Below are 20,004 nucleotides of genomic sequence, written 5' to 3' on the forward strand. Positions count from 1 at the left end.
ACTAGCAGTGAGTAAGTAAGTTTGTTGACCTCATACCTGGATAGCTAATCATCAAACACATCATAATGACTTACATTACTACTGTAAGTCTATTCAGTGCTGTGCCAAGTAATTACCATGATCACATGTTCAAGAGTACGTGTCTTCATGTTGCATATTCTAAAAATTTATAATGGTTTCTGCTTTTGTCCTAATTTTCTGTGTATTTGTTGCACTAAACTGGACTGGTTGCTCCTGAGGCCTACTGCTCAGTCTTTGGACTTCTTTCGCATTCTTCTGATTTAGATTCCCCTTCTTCCTGGATACATTCCCTTTATTTATTTGTTTTGTTTTGTTGCTGCTAAGTGCTGTCCAGTTAGTTCTGACTCTTAATGACAGAATGTAAACTGCCCGGTCCTGGGCCATCCTCACAGTGGTTGCTATGCTTGTGTCCATTGTGTAGCCACAGTGTCAGTCCAGAGCCTGTAACACACAAAATACCCTTCTCCCCTGACTGGTCTCGCCTGTGTAATGTTCAAAGTACGTGGACCGAGTCCCATCCTCCTCCTTATAAAGAGAATTCTGGCTGTACTCCTTACAAGATAGGTTTGTTCATTCTTCTGGTAGTCCATGTTATATTCTATGTCTTCTTCATCCACCAGTATCCAAGTATACCAATTTTTCTTCAGTCTTATTCATTGTCCAGCTTTAACATGCATGTGAGGAGATTGATAATACCATGACTTGGATCAAGTACACTTTAGTCTGCAAATCACTTTGTTTTTTAACACACTAAAGAGTTATTTTGCAGCAGATATTTGTTCAATGCAGGGCACCATTTGATTTCTTGACTGCTGCTTACGTGAACATTGATTGTGGATACAAGTAAACTGAATTTCATGACAGCACTTCTCGTGGTGTTGCTCATTAGTCCGCTTGTGAACATTTTTGTTTCATGTTGAAGAATAATTAGTACTGAAGGGCGCAGTCATTGATTCTCCTCAATAAGTATGTAAGTTCTTTTCTCTTTCTGCCAACAAGATGGTGTCGTCTGTATATCACATATTATTAATGAGTTGTCCTCTAATTCTGAGACCTGATAACATGATCTTCTCATATTATTTGCTCAACACACAGACGGAGTAATTATGGTAGATTCAACACTGTCACACATATTTTTAAATTTTAAACCACTTCATAGCCACGTGTTGTGTTTGATTGCTGCAGCCTCAGTTTGCTGCCAGTGTCTTCAGTTTGAACAAGCACCTCTTGTCTAGGGCAGCTTTCATGTCAGCACAATGAAGTTTTCTAGAATTCCCTTCTTCACAATGTCAGCTATACTTTGTCACGATCCACACAGGCAATTGCCTTTGCATAGTCAAGAAAACACAGGTAAACATCTTTCTGGTATTCTCTGCTTTCATCCAAGATCCATGTGACTATTTCATTCCTTGGCCTCTTCTGAATCCAGCTTGACTTTCTGAGAATTCCCTGTTAAATTGTCTTCAGCAAAAGAAAAAAAAATTGTCTTCAGCAATATATTACTTGCATATTGTATTACTGATCTTGTTCAATAATTTCCACATTTCCATTGCATGACCTTTCTTTGGAATGGGTACAAAGATGGATCTATTCCAGTTACTTGGCCAGATACTTGTATTCCAAATATCTTGATATATGCAAGTAAGTGCTTCTACTCTTGGCCCATCCCAGTTGGTATTCTGTCATTTGCCAGAACCTTGGTGGGTTTTGTTTTGTTTTTGCCAATGCCTTCAGTGCAGTTTTGACTTCTTGATCATATACCTCCTCCTGAAATGGCTGGATGTTACCTGATTATTTTGGCAGTGTCTCCATATTCTCCCCCACCCTTGCCCTTTTTTGTTGCTTCCTGCATTACCTGATATTTGAGGCTTGAATTTTAATTCAGTTCTTTCTGCTTAAGCAATATGCAGTGTGTCCTTCCCTTTGGGTTTACCAATTCCAGGGCTTTGCACATTTTGTTAAAATACTTTGTATTGGCAAGGACTGTACAGATGTGCTTTATACAATTGATGTATGTATATGTATGAACTGTGATAAGAATTGTATGAGCCCCCAAAAACCGTTAAAAATAAATAAATAAATAAATGAACTGGCATTCCATGATAAAAAAAATACTTTATATTGTGTTCAGCTCTTTCATTTCATTGTTTTCTTTTATTCGTTTTTGCTACTCTCCATTCAAGGGCAAGTATTAGAGTCTCTTCTGACATCCATTTTGGTCTTTTCTTGCTTTCTTGTCTACTTAATGAACCTTTCTTCATATATGATATCTTTAGTATGATTCCATAATTCACCTGGTTCATGGTCATTAGTGTTCAATGTGTCAAATCTATTCTTGAGATGGCCTTTTGATTCAAGTGGCATATGCTTAAGGTTGTACTTTGGTACTAATGAATTTAAATTTTCTTCAGCTTCAGCTCAAACTTGCGTGTGAGCAATTGATGGTCTATTCTGCAGTTGGCCTCTGGTGACCTTGAGCCTCTCTGTTGTCTCTTTTCACAGATGGAGTGGATTTGATTTCTGTGTATTCCAGCTGGCACGTTCCACGTGCCGATTCTGATTCAGAGACAATCTACATTGTTTTTGAGGCTGTAAATCTTTATAAGAGCAGATACCTTAATTTCCTCCCCCTCCCCCTTTGGACCAACTGGTTGGTTTGAACCACCGGCCTTGTAGTTAGCAATGCCACCAGGGTTTCTCCGTTCATTTGTCTAGTCACCATTTATGTTGTTGAAAAAAGGTGTTTGTGGTGAATTAGTCTCAACAAAGCTCTGTCCCTTGACTTCTGGCATTGTTTCCATCAGGAAGGCTATATTTTCGCCCTATGGATCTTATTTCTCTGTCTCCACCTTTCTCATTCTAATCACCAATAATTACCCATGCATCATGATCTCACATTTTATCAAGTACAGGATGCAGGAAGTTTGTAAAAAGTTTTTCATTTCTTTGACTTGAGTTAAATAAATTTGAATTTCAGTTGAAATTAAATTTGAGTACATTTTAATAATTCTTAACTCTTCTTGGTGCACATATGAATGTTATCCCATCACAGACAGGGTTGTACTTTAGAATAGATCTTGAAATGCTCTTTGACAATAAGTATTATTTCTCTTCAATTTGTCATTCCTGACATAGTGAACCATGTGACTAATTACAAATGGCCGATACTAGTCCAGTGCAGCTCCCTGATGCCTATGGTTTCACTTTTAATGCATTCCAGTCCAGTTTTTGAAGAATTCCAATATTCTGAGATGCTTGCTTAGCACATCCACATTCTGATTATTAAGAGGGGTGTTCAGCCGTCGCCTTTCGTTTTGAGGCACATCATTTGCTACATCTGTAAATGAAGGTTGTAAAAGCTTTACTCTGCCCATACCATTAAGGTCCATTTTTCTTTGAGGAGGTAGCTCTTTGCCAGTCAAATTTGAGGTGCCTTTCGGTGTGAGGGCTTCTCTTGGCACTACATGAGACCATGGTCTGTGCTGCTCCTCAGGTTTCCATCGGACACTTTTATTTTAGAAGCATTTCAACGATGCTCCTATTCCTCTGTCTCAGTCTGGAAGTTCGTGGAAAGCTTTCTGCCACTGGTGACACTGCTGCCACTTGAAAGACCACTAGCATAGCTTCCCCATCACAGCAACCTGTAATCCCCCGCGGTGACAGACAAGAACTTCCCTTCCCTTAGCGCTACATGTTGTCCTCCACATTAGAAGAGTGCAAGGGAAGATTGTTTGGAATGTGTTTTTTTTTTTTATGTCTGAGAATGTCTTTATTCCATCATTTTCCTCAACTGGTAACTATTTCAACTGACTATAAAATCATGAAAATAATTTTCATTCAGACTTTAGACGATTCTGTCCATTGTCTTTTCATTTTCATTGTGAGTATAAGGAACTCACGCTCATTTTGCCTCTTGATCCCCATAGCACAAACTTCTGTCCTTTCTCTGAAAAGTTTTCATGCCTTTCTCTTTGGCTCTGGTGTAGTGAGACGCTTTGCTAACGTCCCTGGGGTGGAGTGTCGACTGTTCTGTACTTCTCTGCTGACCTGAAGATGGTACCCAGGACGATAGGTGGCCGTCCTCCTGGGAAGAGCACGGCCAAGCTAACGGCATGGCGTAGTCTTCTGTGTCAGTCCGTCAGAGTCAACCTGACGGCACCTGGCGGTCACACTCCACTCTCAGTCATGAGCATCTGACATCAGCAAGTAGATCCCTCGTTTCACTCCTTCTTCTTCCTGTCGGTGTACTGTTGCCATCATTTTTTAATTGCCGTATCTTCGGCAAATTGCATTGGAATGTGAGATTAGCGGTGCTCTTTGATTCCTGCATTCTGCTGGGTCACCTTTCTCTGGAATGGGCGTAAGTATGGATCGATTCCCGTCCTCTGGCCGGGTAGCAGCCTTCCGGTTTTCCTGCAGTGTGCTTCGTCAGCTTGCTCGCCATTCACTTGGTAGTCTGTCGGCGCCTGGCGCCGTGTTTCTCATTAATGCCCTCAGTGTCTTCGTTCCTCAGCACGATTGTTTCCTGGCCATAGGTTGGTTACCTCCTGAACTGGTTACACAGTGACCTGCTCTTTTGGGTACAGTGGTTCTGTGTTCCTTCTCTCTTCTTTTGGTGCTTCCTGCAAAGTTCAGTGTTTTCCGTAGAATTCAGAAAGCTGTTTCCTTGTGCTTTATTGACTGTGTAAAAGCATTGTACTGAGTGGGTCATAAGGCTGCCCGGGTGGCCTGGCTTTGACCTCGCGGGCATCTTCGTCGTCCCTCTCCAGGCCGGGGCCGGGGTGGAAGGGGGGACGGCGTGAAGGTGGGGGACCGTGGCAGTGAGCGAGTTGCTCTGCTGTGATCCTGCATCTTCTAAAGATGCATCCTGACTCGTCTCCACACCTATACACTGAAGAATGCACGGCCTTGATGAACTTGCTAAAGGACCGCCACAGAAATCACAGCGTTGTGGACTTCTGTGGTCATTGCAGGGATCTTGATCGGGAGATGAGAAAATGCCTGAAAAATGAGTACGCGGAAAAGAGGACCAAGAGCAGCGAGCACGGGTGGGCGATGTGATGCGAAACTCTTGAATCCCTCAGAGGAGTCTGGGAAATGAAGTCCTGTTTCACCTGAAGCCTTGGCCGAGAGAAGTCCTCAAAACTCTTGGTTGATCATCTGTTTCATTTGGTCTCCAGGATACTGTGACTGGAAAGTGTGACCCGCTTTTGTATTTGAAGAAGTGGGGGGCCCGGGACTTTGTGTTTGTCAAGTGGAGCCTTTAGAAGTCGTAGTGGTTTGCCTCCTGCCAGTGCATTTCTAACGTGTTACCTTCCCTGTCTACAACCAGCTAACGCTGAGTAACTTATTGCCCCAATAAAAGAGCTTATTTTAATCATTAAAAACAAACAAACAAAAACTACAGCTAACATTGAGGAGAATAGGCTTTCCGGAACACTTTATGGTGCTCCTGCAAAACATGCACACAGACCAAGAGACTGTCGTAGAGAGCATACCGAGTGGTTGAAAATCAGGAAAGGTGTGCGTCAGGGTTGTACCTTTGAGCCTACTAGTTTCCCGTGTATGCTGAGGGGATAATATAGGAGGCTGGACGGCCTGCAAAAGAATGCCGCCTCTGGATTGGAAGAGGCTTTTAGCAGCCTGCAGTGTGCACCTGATAGAATCCTGCTTGCTGCATGGGAGCAGGACTTGAAACTCTTGCTGATGAAAATAAAAACCTGAAGCCTTCAGTATGGACTGCACCTGTGGATGTAAAGTAAATAAAAATCCTCACAACGGGGCCAATACATAGCATCATGATAGATGGATAAATGATCAAAGCTGTCAGGGATTTCAGCTTACTTGGATCCACAGTCAGTGCTTCCAGAAGCAGCAGTAATAAATCAACAAATGACATTGGATAAATCTGCTGCACAAAATCTCTTTAAAGTGTTAAAGAGCAAAGATACTACTTTGAAGACTAAGGTGCACATGCCTCATGCCTCTTATGAAAGCTGCACAATTAATAAGGAAGGGCAAAGAATATTAAAAGTGCCATGGTCTGGGGGTGTGGGGGAGATGAGCCAGTCAGGGTGCAGTATAGCACTGATGAAACATACAACTTTCCTCTAGTTCTTTAATGCTTCCCCACCCCCCTCCTTCCACTATCATGATCCCAATTCTATCTTACAAATCTGGCTAGAGCAGAGGATGTACACTGGTACAGATAAGAACTGGAAACACAGGGAATTCAGGACAGATGAACCCCTCAGGACCAATGAGAGTAGTGATACCAAGAGGTTAAGGGGAAGGCAGGGTAGAAAGTGGGAACTGATTACAAGGATCTTCATATAACTCTCTCCCTGGGGGTTGGTCAACAGAAAAGTAGGTGAAGGGAGACATTGGACAGTGTACGACATGACAAAATAATTATAAATTATCAGGGGTTTATGAGGGAGGGAGGTTGGGGAGAGAGAGGAAAAATGAGCTGATACCAAGGGCTCAAGTGGAAGTACCATGGACTGCCAGAAGAACAAATGCTCCTGTCTGTCTCGGAGCACGTCCAGCCAGAGTGCTCCTGTCTGTCTCGGAGCACGTCCAGCCAGAGTGCTCCTGTCTGTCTCGGAGCACGTCCAGCCAGAGTGCTCCTGTCTGTCTCGGAGCACGTCCAGCCAGAGTGCTCCTGTCTTGGAGCACGTCCAGCCAGATTGCTCCTGTCTTGGAGCACGTCCAGCCAGAGTGCTCCTTGACAGCGAGGATGGTGACATGGGCTCCAGTGCTTCGGACTCGGGAGAGACCGAGGCTGGAAAATGACGGTGCTTTGGCAGGGGAAAGGGGGAAGACTGTTGGCACCGTGAGTGCCACCAGCGGCTCACACACAACAATTATAGGGGGCACAGTGTTTCCTTTCATTTTGTGTCGAAGGTTGCTGGGAGTGGAACGGGCTTGACAGCACTTAGCAACAATCACATAAGTTATTGGACTGCCACTAGGGGTTCTTATAGTTACGGTTAGTTCTTGAGCCAGTTTTGACTTATGGCTACTTTATAACAGAATGAAGCATTGCCAGGTCCTGTACGATCTTCATTATCATTGATATGCTTAGGCTCAGTCCAGCGCTGTATCAGACAATGTTCTGTTGTGATTCATAGGGCTTTCAGTGCCTGGTTTTTTGTTTTTAAATCATTTTTATTGGGGGCTCTTACAGCTTTATAACACCCCATACATCAGTTGTATCAAACATATTTATACATAAGTTGCCATCATTTCCAAAACATTTTCTACTTGAGCCTTTAGTATAAGCTCCTCTCCCTCCCCCACTCCCTCCTCCACCCTCCCACCTCCTGAATCCTTGATCAATTCTATATTGTTATTATTTCGTTTCTTACACTGTCTGTTGTCTCCCTTCACCTGCATTTATGTTATTCATCCCCTGGGGGCGGGCTATATATTTCCACCTGTGAGTGTTTTCCCCTTCCTCCTCCTGCCTCTTCCCCAACCACCCCCCACCAGTAGTGGGAGCAGCACTGTCCTGAGGGTAGGGGGATGGGCGGGGAGTGCCTGCTCTTCAGAAGTAGTCCACTAAACCTTTCTTTCTAGTCTTCACATCAGCCTTGGGAAATACTCTTATAACTTTGACAGTGGTCTTGCTTTTGTGTTCTCTGTTCTTTCTCCCGGATCTCCTGCTAGTCAGATAGCAGGACTCCTTTCACTGTCTTTTCTTCTTTCTCTCACTTTCTTACCTTTTCTATATATTTTTGTTGGTTCTCTTTAGATTTCCTTGAGTCTGTCCTCGAATCCTTCTGCTATCATTTTTATTTCATCTCTTGCATATGCAGTTTCTAAAGATACCTTCCTATCCTATAGCTGTTCCATTTTTATTAGCAACTTCTTCTTGTCTTATGGTTACAATATTGTCTCACATCTCTTTATAGTTACAATATGGTCTCACATGCCTCCAGTGGGTAGTGTTGTCTGTCTTTTCTTTCTTTTGATTTCTTTTGCCCTATTGGAGACCTGCCTCAGGTATTCTGTGATCTCTAGTTTTATGTTAAAAAGTGTAACACTAAAATTCTGACTAGAAGCTGTGGGGTGTGGATAGGTGGGAGAGTTTAAGGATTAGATGATCAAATTTCTTTGTCCCCATTTTTGAGTTTCCTAAAAGACTGATACCATTCTCCAAAGCTGATTGTTTTTAGATACTTTTGAGTCGGCTTTTGACCCGGTAGACAACAGGAGAAAATACTGTTCCATCGTAATGCTAGCCTCACAGTGATATGTCCGGCCCCTTGCTGCAGCCACGGGGTCATTTCCTGGCATTGGGTTTTTTCTCTTTGTTGCTACCCCTCTACTTTACCAAGCCTGGTGCCCTTCTCCACAGACTGGCCCCTTTTGATAACAGGTCCGAAGTACGTGGACTATCCCAAATACTTCAAAACTCAGTTTTTCTTCAGCTCTGGTCTTCCCACTTGATCTGCTCTTGACTTAGGTGGCAAGTGGTGCCTACACTCTGAGAGTCCTGTAATGGAGAAAATGTGAGTCTAGACATTCTGAGGTCAGTCGGTAGAAGTCCCACGAGCTCTGGTGGCGTGGAAGCAGCATGTGGAGACTCTGAGCCAGCTGATTGTAGTCTTGCTATGTTGTCCTGGCATGCCACTTCTCCCTCTCTGATCTCCAGTTTGCCTTGTGGTGCAGTGGAGAGATGAAGAAGTCTAAAAGGGACTAAATGACTCTGGCACCCTAGAGACACCCTTCTAGCTCGTGGGGCGTGGTTGCTTGCTCTGACCTAACCAATGCAAACCAGATTGCTGACCTTTTCTTTCCCTGAAAGCATTTGCATGTGCTCAGTCATATGACTGGCGGGGTGTGTCTTGCCTGGCCTCACAAACCCACCTGAAATCCCTGAGTCTCACCAGGGTGACTCATGTTGCCTAATAATACAAGTGAGCAACCCATTATTGAGCTCTTATCCCCAGCGATGCAACAAGGCAGCATGTCCATGGCTTTCATTGTTAGGTGGATTGTTACGGTGTTGTAATAGCGAGATTGGCTTCTTGCTCCTCTTGTCAATGAACACTTGCTGAGTTACATAGACTTGAGCAGGAAGAAAGGAGAACGTCATGGAAGGATCTGGAAGGAAGGAAGGAAGAAATGGCCATGAGATATTTATTAGCTTTATATTATTGTCATAACAAATTATTACAAATGAATGGCTTCAAACAAAAACGTTTGTGTCTTACACTTGTACCCATTAGGCCTCATGGGGCTAATACCATCGTGCACCAGGGCTGTATTCCTTTCTGGGGCTCTAGCGGAGAATCTGCTTCCCTGCCTTTTCCAGGATCTAGTTTGTTTTGTTTTTGTAAATTAAATTATTTTTAATTACCATCATCTACATGTAACTCTTCCATAAACCTTATTTAGAAAGCTATTTTCTTTTTTAAAAGTTTTATTAGCGTTTCATGCACATGTCATACAATTCAATAATTCAGTCATATCAAGAATTATCACCACATTCCATTTTGAACATATTCTTTGTACTCATTGTTATTTGTGTAACTTTTTTTCTAATTGTGGCAAAAAATACATATACAACAAAACATTCTCCAACAGGCTCTAGCCTTTTCCATCTTCTAGAACAGCGGTTCTCAGCCTGTGGGTCACGACCCCTTTGGGGGTTGAAGGACCCTTTCACAGGGGTTGCCTGATTCATAACCGTAGCAAAATTACAGTGATGAAGTAGCAATGAAAATAATGGTACGGTGGGGGGGGGGGTGACCACAACAGGAGGAGCTATGTTAAAGGGTTGCAGCATCTGGAAGGTTGAGAACCACTGCTTTAGATTGAGTTCCAACTCGCATGGGAGGCAGCAGGTTTTGATCCTTGAGCCCTCTCACGTTCAGCAAGCAAATGTGTGCTACCTGCACATCATGGGGTGTTCAGAAGCCTGCCTCCAATCCGAATGCCTTGTTCTTCCGTTTCTCGAATTACCTGCTTGACACAGATCCAATGAGCCTGGCGAAATAATACAGCCCTGACACCCACCTTTCCTGATGGTAAACCGTGAGGTATGCCTCGACAGTTCCTACGACTGCCTCTGCTTCAACACGGAATTCCAGCTCTGAATGTCTACACAAGCCCTTGAATGGTGCAGTTCCACACACTTGGCTGTTCAGTGAAAGACTGCAGGTTCATGACCAGCTAGGGCCACCTTAGAAGAAAGGCCTCATGATCTACATTTCAGAAAGCAGCCAAGGAGCCAACTGAGGGCCATATGGAAGAAGCACACCAGCTTGGATGAGCCAGACGCCAATGACAACATTCAAATACGAGGAAGGGACAAGTGTCAGAGCTTAACCGCAAACACTCCGTTTGTAGACGGCTGTAGAGGCCGTGGGAGCCCCAGCCCATCTGCACCGCATCCAGCGTGATGAAGCCTCCGGCAGAGCCCCAGGAGGTTCTTCTGGATGCGCGTGGGCAAGACCTGCTTGTTCCATGACAAAAAGTTTTTCCCTGACCTCTTAAGTATTCACGGTGGTTTTTTCTTTCCTTACTCACTATTTGTTCTTTTATCTCCGTATTATGATGATGATGATTTTATCCTTGTCACTGTTTATTTGTTTGACTGTTTCTATTGGACTTTCCAGTGTGGGGAACACAGGAGGAGCAGAGGCACAGCGATAAGAACTGCTGCAAGGGGCTACAGCAGCGGTTCTCAACCTGTGGGTCACGACCCCTTGGGGGGGTTGAACGACCCTTTCACTGGGGTCGCCTAAGACCATTGGAAAACCCGTAAACATTTCACAAGCTATACTTACATATTGCTTTGTGATTAATCACTATGCTTTAATTATGCATGAAAATATATCCTGAATATCAGATATTTACATTACGATTCAAAACAATAGCAAATTACAGTTATGAAGTAGCAACAAAAATAGTTTTACAGTTGGGGTCACCACAACATGTGGAACTGTATTTAAGGGTCGTGGCATCAGGAAGGTTGAGCACCTCTGTTCTAGGGCCTGTGTGTGTTCCTTGGCTCATGGTCCAATTCCTCCACAGGTCCAGTCTCTCTCCCACTTTGAAGCTCTCCTGCCAATCGTTTCATCCTTAACCTAGCCAGGAAGGTCACTCCTAAAATCAGTGATTTTCCCATAGCACATTTATGGGATTTGGGACATTTGATGAAAGAACAAAACAAAACAAATCTCCCTGCCATCGAGTCAATTGTGACTCCTTGTGACGGTAATAAGACAGGGTAGAACTGCCCTGTGAGTTTCTAAGACTTTAAATATTTACAAACAAAGAGAGCCTCCTCCTTCTTCCTCAGTGCAGCTGGTGGTTTCAAACTGTTGACCTTTCGGTTATCAACACAATGTGTAACCACTAGGCCAGGAGAGGGAGGCATTATTCCGCCTCCCACTCATAATTTCAGTGTATATCACACTGTGTGTTTGGGGTATTTTTGAAGGGCTTAATCAAGGAAACTGCTGGTGGCTTAGTCTTGGACTTTGAGAAACTGCTCTTTCTACTCTTTCTATTTACTAGCTTTCTTCTGAGGTCCACCATGACCCTAGGCAATCACTTCCCTGTGACCCTGGGAGACAGGCACCCCACAAAAAGGAAAGGGCATACAGGTGTGCCGAAGAAATGTGCTGAAGAGTGTGATGGAGCGATGAATTCAAGCGTGTGCTTGTATACACGTTTCTGTAGAAAGGATGTCCTGGTGTCGCGAAGAGCAGCTCAAAGTGAAAGTACTGAGAGCGGACTTCCTCCTCCCTCAGCTGCAGAGAGGGAGCCTTGTGCTTTTGTGAATTCCTCCTCCCAAGAAGTTCCCTCACTGTCTTTCCTGCCCCTTCAGCATCGTGCTCTGCTCCCCTCTCTCCTCCTGGAGCTCAGACCAGTCCCCACTCCAGCGGAGGGAGGGAATGGAAGGGAGACATTGCCAGTTTCCTGCTGTGGTTTCTGTCCCAAGTTGGAAAATCCAGCACAGCCGTCAGGAGTGCCTGACCTACAGAAGGGAACTTTGTGTGATGGAACAACTAGCAGATTGTGTTCTACCCTCCTGCCATTTGCCCTTTAAAGGAGCCTGACTCATAAAGTAAGCAAAGGTTTATATAGAAATTACAATTTTCCCACTACTCTTCTAAATCCTTTCTTAAGGCAGCTGGTTCAGATGGAGATTCAGCCCTTGAAGGGAGCTGGCACACAGGCTGTGCTGTCACCAGGCCAGGTTCTCTCTTGAGAGAGAGAGAGAGATTCAGAGAAACTGAAACTATATATATCTCTAGAGAATTTTAGTCACAAAACCAGGACAACTGGAAAGTTGATCATTTCCAAAATCCCTTTCTGATGAGTATTTTGTAATTCTGAAATGAATGCTTTCAGAAGGCCTGTAATCTAAGAGGAAGCAAGGTCTGGGAGGTGAGGCCATTCAGGCCCCTTCTCAGTCCCTAAAGCCGCTAGGGCAGGGGAGGTAAAGACCCGACACCCTGGTTGAGGTTGTTTTCTGGGTGAGATTCTTGGGACTCAGCTACCTTAAATAGCTTTTTGTTTCATGCTTTTGAGCCCCCTACTACTTGTACCTTATTTAACTGTCGCCTCCCCTCCTGCCCCATCCCAAGTGGGCTATGTAGCACTGCTTAACCTCCCAGGCCATATGCACAGGCTGAAGCAGATCAGCTTGATGAGGGTTGACTGACTCTTAATCTCCCCAAATAGTTCTCAGTGGTACCTACTCAGTATAACAATGTGGAAGTTTACACCTGAGCACACTTAAACTTAGCTTTGTTATTACATGGTGCAAATTTGCAGCTAAGCAAATAAATCACTCTTGCTTTAAAAATCACACATTTGTGAAACGTATATGAGTACACACATTCACACACACATTTAAACTCACAGATAGACATACACATTTTTATGGCCACCACTTGTCAGTCAGTTGGTCATACTGTGGGCCTTCTTGCTATGCTGCTGGAAGGTATGTCGCTGGTATTTCAGATACCAGCAGGGTCACCCAAAGGGAACGGGCTCCGGCAGAAATTGAAGAGTGACAACAGACTATGAAGAAGGAATAGGCTGTCCACTTCTGAGGAATACATCTAGAAACCTGACAACAGTGGAACATCGTCAGATCCAATCCCAGAAGATGTACCCTTCAGGCTGGAAGGCACTCAAAACGTGAATGAGGAAGAGCTGCCTTCTCAAAGGAGAGTCCCCTATAACTATAACTTCGGTGGAGTAAAGCCTTCAGGGCCATTTGCTGTCGATTGTGACTCACAATGAGAAGAAACAGCTGCAAACAGTGATGAATAATTGTGTCTTAAAATATACAAAGTATGAATCTAAGGAAATTAGATGTTGCCAAAAATGAAATGGACCGAAATAAAGATTAATATCCTAGGCATGAGTGAGCTGAAATGAACTGTTATTGGTCATTTTGAATCAGATAATCGTTTTGTTTTATGATAGCTTCAAGAGGAATGGCATCGTATTCATCTTTTAAAAGGGCATTTCAAGACCTATCTTGAAGTAAGATAATATCTATAGACATACAAGGAAATCCAGTTAATACAAAAAATATTTGAATTTATGCACCAGCCACTAAAACTAATGATGAAGAAACTGATGAATCCTACCAATGTCTTCAGTCTGAAATCGATCAAACATGCAATCAAGATGTGTCAATAATTATTGGAGATTGCTGTGGAAAAGTTGGAAAGAAAGATGGAGCGGTAATTTGAAAGGTTGCCTTAGTGACAGAAACAAGACTGGAGAGCCCACGATAGAATTTTGCAGGACCCATGACTTCATCGAAGATCCTTTTTCTCCCCAGCATGAACAGCCATGCTACAGGTGGGCTTGTCCAGAGGGAATATACAGAAATCAAGTTGACTCCACCTGTGGGAAGAGATGGTGGAAATGCTCGGCATCAATAGTCCAAATGAGGCTCATAGGTGAGTTTAAGTTGAAATGGAAGAGAGTGAGAACAAGTCCATGAGAACCAAATTAAGACCTTGGGTCCATCCTACCTGGATTTCAAGATCTCGAGAATAGACTTTATTAGCTTATGTTTTGGTTTTGTGTTTGTTTGTGGTAGTTTTATTTTTCATGTTCTGAGGAAACACAGCACTGTTTTCTGAGGTAGCTGTGCCATTTTGCATTCCCACCAGCAATGGGTAAGACTTCTAATTTGCCTATGTTTTCACTAACATCCAACATTTGTTAGTTTCTGTTTTTCTGTGTGTATTTTGTGTTGTTCAATCTGAGCCATCTTTTTTTAAAATCATTTTATTGGGGGCTCGTACAACTCTTATCACAATCCATACATCCACCCATTGTGTCAAGCACATTTGTACAGTTGTTGCCCTCATCATTCTCAAAACATTTGCTTTCTACTTGAACCCTTGGCATCAGCTCCTCAGTTTTTCCCCTCCCTCCCTGCTCCCCCCTCCCTCATGAACCCTTGATAATTTATAAATTATTACTCTTTTGTCATATGCTGTCCGATGTCTCCCTTTACCCACTTTTCTGTTGTCTGTCCCCTAAGGAGGAGGTTATATGTAAATCCTTGTAATTGGTTCCCCTTTTCTATCCCACCTTCCCTCTACCCTCCCAGTATTGCCACTCTCACCACTGGTCCCGAAGGGATCATCTGTCCTGGATTCCCTGTGTTCCCAGTTCCTATCTGTACTAGTGTACATCCTCTCGTCTAGCTGGATTTGTAAGGTAGAATAGGGATCATGATAGTGCAGGTGGGGTGGGGGTGGGAGGAAGCATTTAAGAACGAGAAGAAAGTTGTTTCATTGTTGCTACATTGCACCCTGACTGACTCATCTCCCCGCAAACCTTCTATAAAGGGATGTCCAGTTGCCTACAGATGGACTTTGGGTCCCCAATCTGCACCCCCCTTCATTCACAATGATTTGATTTTTTGTTCTTTGATGCATGATACCTGATCTCTTTGACACCTTGTGGTCACACAGGCAGGTGTGTTTCTTCCATGTGGGCTTTGTTCCTTCTGAGCTACATGGCCACTTGTTTACCTGCAAGCCTTTAAGACTCTAGACAGTGTATCTTTTGATTGCCGGGCACCATCTCTTTTGATTGCCGGGCACCATCCGCTTTCTTCACCACATTTGTGTTGTACATGAGGGGAGGTCCAATGTCCATCTGCTGCCTTAATACTAAACCTATAAATGTATGCATGTAGCTCTATATCACCACTATCCTATATAAATACATTTACATATGTACATTCCTGTATTTAGACTTCTATAAATACTCTTTGTCTCCTGGTTCTTTCCTCTATTTCATTTTACTTTCCTCTTGTCCCACTATCATGCTCAGCCTTCATTTGGGTTTTAGTACTTTCTCTTGGTTACATTGCCCTTACCAGGCCTCTCACACCCTCCTTGCCACTAATTTTGGAACCCTTGTCCCTGGGTTGGTCAGCACCACCTCTTTACCCCTACTTCCTCCTCTCCCATGTCTCCCAGGAACCATCAGTCCCTTTGTTTTCTCCAGACTGTTCATCCAGCCTATCTTATCTAGATAGATCTGCAGAGATAATAATATGCACCCCCAAAAAAGGCATAGCAAGACAAAGCGACAAAAGGGAACACAACAATGACAACAAAAAGAAAACCAATGATCCATAAAAGAATAAATTAATTTTTAAAAAGAAAAAGTAAAAATTCAAAAAAGAAAAAACATAACTAGATCAAGGTCTGATATTTGAACTCTAGGTGTGTCCTCCAGTCATGTCCAATAGGGTGCCATACTCTGGCCCCAAAGACTGTCCTTTGCGCTCCCTCTCGGGAGCTCCCTGCTCTGCTCCCCAGTTGCTCTGCCACACGCCTTTAGTGTTTTGCCTCGGTGTCACAGGGTCAGTCCAGGCCAATCCCGACACTGAGTCTCCCGTGTTGTCCCCCGTAGGGCCAGGGGTCAATGAGGGATGTCGTGTCTCATAGTGGGATGAGCCATATGGTCCACTGTGTGCACTGGCTGTTCAGAGTGGGGATATCGTCCTCCAGGACCGGTGGGCCTGGATGTGCTCCACTCTCTCTTCCCACACCTGAATTAATTTTGCTCACGTATTATTAGTGGATATTTAGTTGATTTTCAGGAACACTCAGGGCCCAGTGCCGTGCCACACAGCTGTTCAGAGTGCCTGGAAATGCACTTCTGCAAGTCAGTCGCTGCATCAAGGGTGTGTGCTTTCAGCTTTGCCAAGCCTTCCCAGAGGCTTTCCAGAACGATGACCTCCTTTTCCACACCCATTCAATGTAGTGTACTACCAGACTTGTAAGTTTTCAATGCTGATAAGCAAAAATGACAGCTATACTTTAAATTGGCAATTATCATGGTATATCTATGCAGGTTAATAACACCTGTAGTTCCTGTTCTATAATTGCCTGCTGACATTATTTGATCATTTCTTTAGGGCTTATTGATCTTTTTCATAATGATTTATTTTTAAAGAGCTTTTTATTGGGGCAGAGGGCAGGGTCGCACAAAACATTTTTCCTAAAATTGTCATACCTCTTGTCTTTATGGCATTTGCTTGCTTGTTTCTTTTGTCTTTGGGGCTTAGAATCGTTCCTTACATCTTAAGTATATAAATTTGCATCATATTTATTTTGTATAAGAACAAAGTTGGTAGTCCAGATTTACCTGTGTATATACGTATTTTTGGTTTTTATATAGTTTTTTAGATGTAATTAACATATACAATTCAATAGTATAATATTAAGAAAGGTTGTTCATTCATCAGCACAATTAACTTCGGAACATTTTCATTCATTTTGTATCCATTGCCATGTTTTGTACCCAGCAATGCTTACAGAACATTAAAAGAAAAAGAAAAAAAAGACTTGGCCACAATGACCAAATAAAAGAGAGAGAAATCTCAATCAAAAGGAAAGCAAATATTTTAAAACCAGAATAAATTCTAAATGAGTCAAAGAGGTAATCTAATGGCAAGGTGTTATAGTCCAGCCTACCGACAGCTGTTAAATCTACTTTACAGTGTGCTCTTTATCCGATATTCAGGCTGTTGACGTGCCTAGATTGTGGTCAGTAGGGATTCACCAGAGCTCAGTCTACATAGGGACACTGCAAATGGGTTTGGGCCTCCACGTCATCCTTAACATTCCTCAGACTGGGTGTGGATATACTTGTTTGGGTTGGATTGTTTGTCACTGCTGGGAAATTATCCAGGTCCTTTAGGCCACATTGCTTTGAAAGGATACCAAATACCTTGCCTGGTGTCCCTTTGATACCGGGATAGCTGAGATCCAACCCCTGTACCCTGGAGAGGGGAGAGGGGGGACATTTTCTAGGGCAGGGGTTGGCAAACTTTTGAAACAAAAGAGCCAGTCCTGTCCCTTACAGCAATTTCAAAATTATTCGAGAACCATAAACATGTTTTCACACACAAATGAAATCACCATGATCTGAATAGTAGTTTCATTCTCATGCTCAGTTTGACTTCAGAGCCACACGCAGAGACCAAAAAGGCCACCGTTTGCTGACCCTGGTCTAGCGGAATGCTTCTTGTTTTTAAAGGGCACTTTCAAGAAAGGAGGGGGGCCCCAGCTTCGCAGAAGCCAGTTTTTAATTAGTCGCTAAGTTCAGCCTTAGGTCTTGAACGTATTTCTTTCTAATTTATCTCAGGCACAATTTTGTGTCCTTGGCTTTAGGCTTATCGCAGGCAATCTATCTGGTGGGAGGTGTTGAACTTTCCCCAGGCTACTAGCTCCCAGGAAGATGTTTTGGGACAACCTTGCAGCCTGACCTCAAGGTTGAGACATTTATCAGGCTTGTTCTCTCTGGAACCATAGTTTATTTTCCTAACCTGCAGAATGTTTGTTCCTAACAAGCTGAGGATCCATTTTCTTAGCAAACAGAATATTCATTCTTAGTAAGCAGAGTGTTCATTTCTTCAGGAGGCAGATGCCCCTCCTGCCCCGTCCCTGTCAGTTCTCCAAGCATGTTCACTGGGTCAGCAAGGACACATTTGTTCTATACTCCCCGTGAGATTCACGGGCTCTCCAGCAAGGAGTCAGTGGGGTCGCACTGCCCGGGAGGGAGGCAAGAGCGGAGCAGAGAGAGAGGTCCATGGGCCCCCAGCTGAGGCCTGAGAAGTCGTGCCTGTCTGTGGTGGAGAGAAGTTTTGAAGCTGATCAGGAGGGGAAACAAGGAAGGAGGAGAGGGTAGGAGCTGCAGCTGCAGGGACTTAAGCTCTGAAATTCCCAGGTAGAGTGGTGTCTTGATCGTTCTGCCTGATACGGAGGAGATGGCTCACTGTGCTGGAGCCCTTTTGAAGCAGCTGTTGGTCCTGAGGGGTTATCTGTCCTGAATTCCTTGTGTTTCCAGCTCTTATCTGTACCAGTGTACATCCTCTGGTCTAGCCAGATTTTTAAGGTAGAATTGAGATCATGATAGTCGGGGGGAGGAAGCATTTAGGACTAGAGGAAAGTTGTATGTTTCATCAGTGCTATACTACACCCTGACTAGCTCATCTCTTCCTTGTGACCCTTCTGTAGGGGATGTCCAGTTGTCTACAGATGGGCTTTGGTTCTCCACTCCTCACTCCTCCTCATTCACATTGATAATGATTTTTTGTTCTGGGTCTTTGATGCTTGACACCTGATCCCATCACCGCCTCATGATCACACAGGCTGGTGTGCTTCATCCATGTGGACTTTGTTGCTTCTCAGCTAGATGGCCGCTTGCTTATGTTCAAACCTTTAAAACCCCAGATGCTGTATCTTTTGATAGCTGGGCACCATCATCTTTCTTCACCATATTTGCTTAAGCACTCATTTTGTCTTCAGCAATCATGTCGGGAAGGTGAGCATCATAGAATGCCAGGCTATTAGAATAAAGTGTTCTGCATTGAGGGAGTGCTTGAGTAGAGTTCCAATGTCCATCTGCTACTTTGCTACTAAACATATAAATATATGTACATAGACCTATTTTTCTATCATTATATATAAATATATTTGCATATGTACATGCTTGTATTTAAACCTCTATAAAGCCCTTTGCCTCCTAACTCTTTCCTCTATTCCCTTTTACTTTCCTCTTGTCCCACTATCTTGTCCGGCCTTCATTCGGGTTTCAGTAATTCCTCTCAGCCTTACCATACATCCTACACCCTCCTCGCCGTCGATTTTTAGATCATTTGTTGTTTCCTTGTCCCTGGATTTTTTAATAACCACTTGCTGTCCCCACCTGCCCTCTCCCATGCCCCCCGCCCAACTGTTGTTCCTGTTTTCTACTCCAGATTGTTTATCCTGCCTAGCTTATCTAGGTAGACATGCAGAGACAATAATAAGCACAAAAACAAGGCGGAGCAAAACAAATCAATAAAAGAAAGCAAACAAATAAGAACAAAAGAAGACCAATGACCAAAAAAAGAAAAGAAAAACCTATAAATAGTTCCAGGTCTTTTTGTTGACCTTTAGGTGGGTGGAGTCTGATGGGGTGCCATGCCCTGGCCCCAAAGTCTATTTTTGGTATTCCCTGGGGACTTCATTGCTTTGCTCCCATTGCTGTTCTGTTACACGCACACCCTTAGTGTTTCACCCCAATGTGGTGGGGTCAGACCAGGCACAGTTCCCGCACTGTGCCTCCAGTGTTGTCCGTCATAGTGCCAGGGGTCAGTGAAGGACATCTTGTCTCATGGTGGGGCCGGCCCTATGGTCCTCTCTGTGCATTGGGTGCTCTGAGCAGGAATATCATCCAGGGGCTTGGTGGGCCAGGATGTGTTCCTCTTTCTCTCCTTCCCTCTTCGTTTGCTCCTGTGTGCTCTGATCAGACATCCCCTCTCGTTCAGCTGAAGCTTCAGTGCTGTCCTCTGAAGTGAGTTCTTGGAAGGAGGGGGGCAGTGTTCACATAGTTGGGAGTGGGGCCAGAACCGCAGACCTCTGTTGGTTCCCTGCTTCATGCCAGTATGTTGCAGTCATGTCTTGGTGCACCAAAACCCTA

At 43.8% G+C, this 20,004-nt stretch overlaps 1 protein-coding gene and 1 pseudogene across 1 annotated transcript in view; both read left to right on the forward strand.

Annotated features, from left to right (window-relative positions):
• Positions 1-20,004, forward strand: part of ANXA11 (annexin A11) — a 53,056-nt gene that overhangs the window by 17,147 nt on the left and 15,905 nt on the right. The gene's annotated exons all lie outside the window — the stretch shown is intronic.
• On the forward strand, positions 4,882-5,436 carry LOC142423377 (COX assembly mitochondrial protein 2 homolog pseudogene; annotated as a pseudogene).

The sequence above is a fragment of the Tenrec ecaudatus genome, chromosome 12 (genome assembly GCF_050624435.1).
Source record: "Tenrec ecaudatus isolate mTenEca1 chromosome 12, mTenEca1.hap1, whole genome shotgun sequence".
NCBI classification, from domain to species: domain Eukaryota; kingdom Metazoa; phylum Chordata; class Mammalia; order Afrosoricida; family Tenrecidae; genus Tenrec; species Tenrec ecaudatus.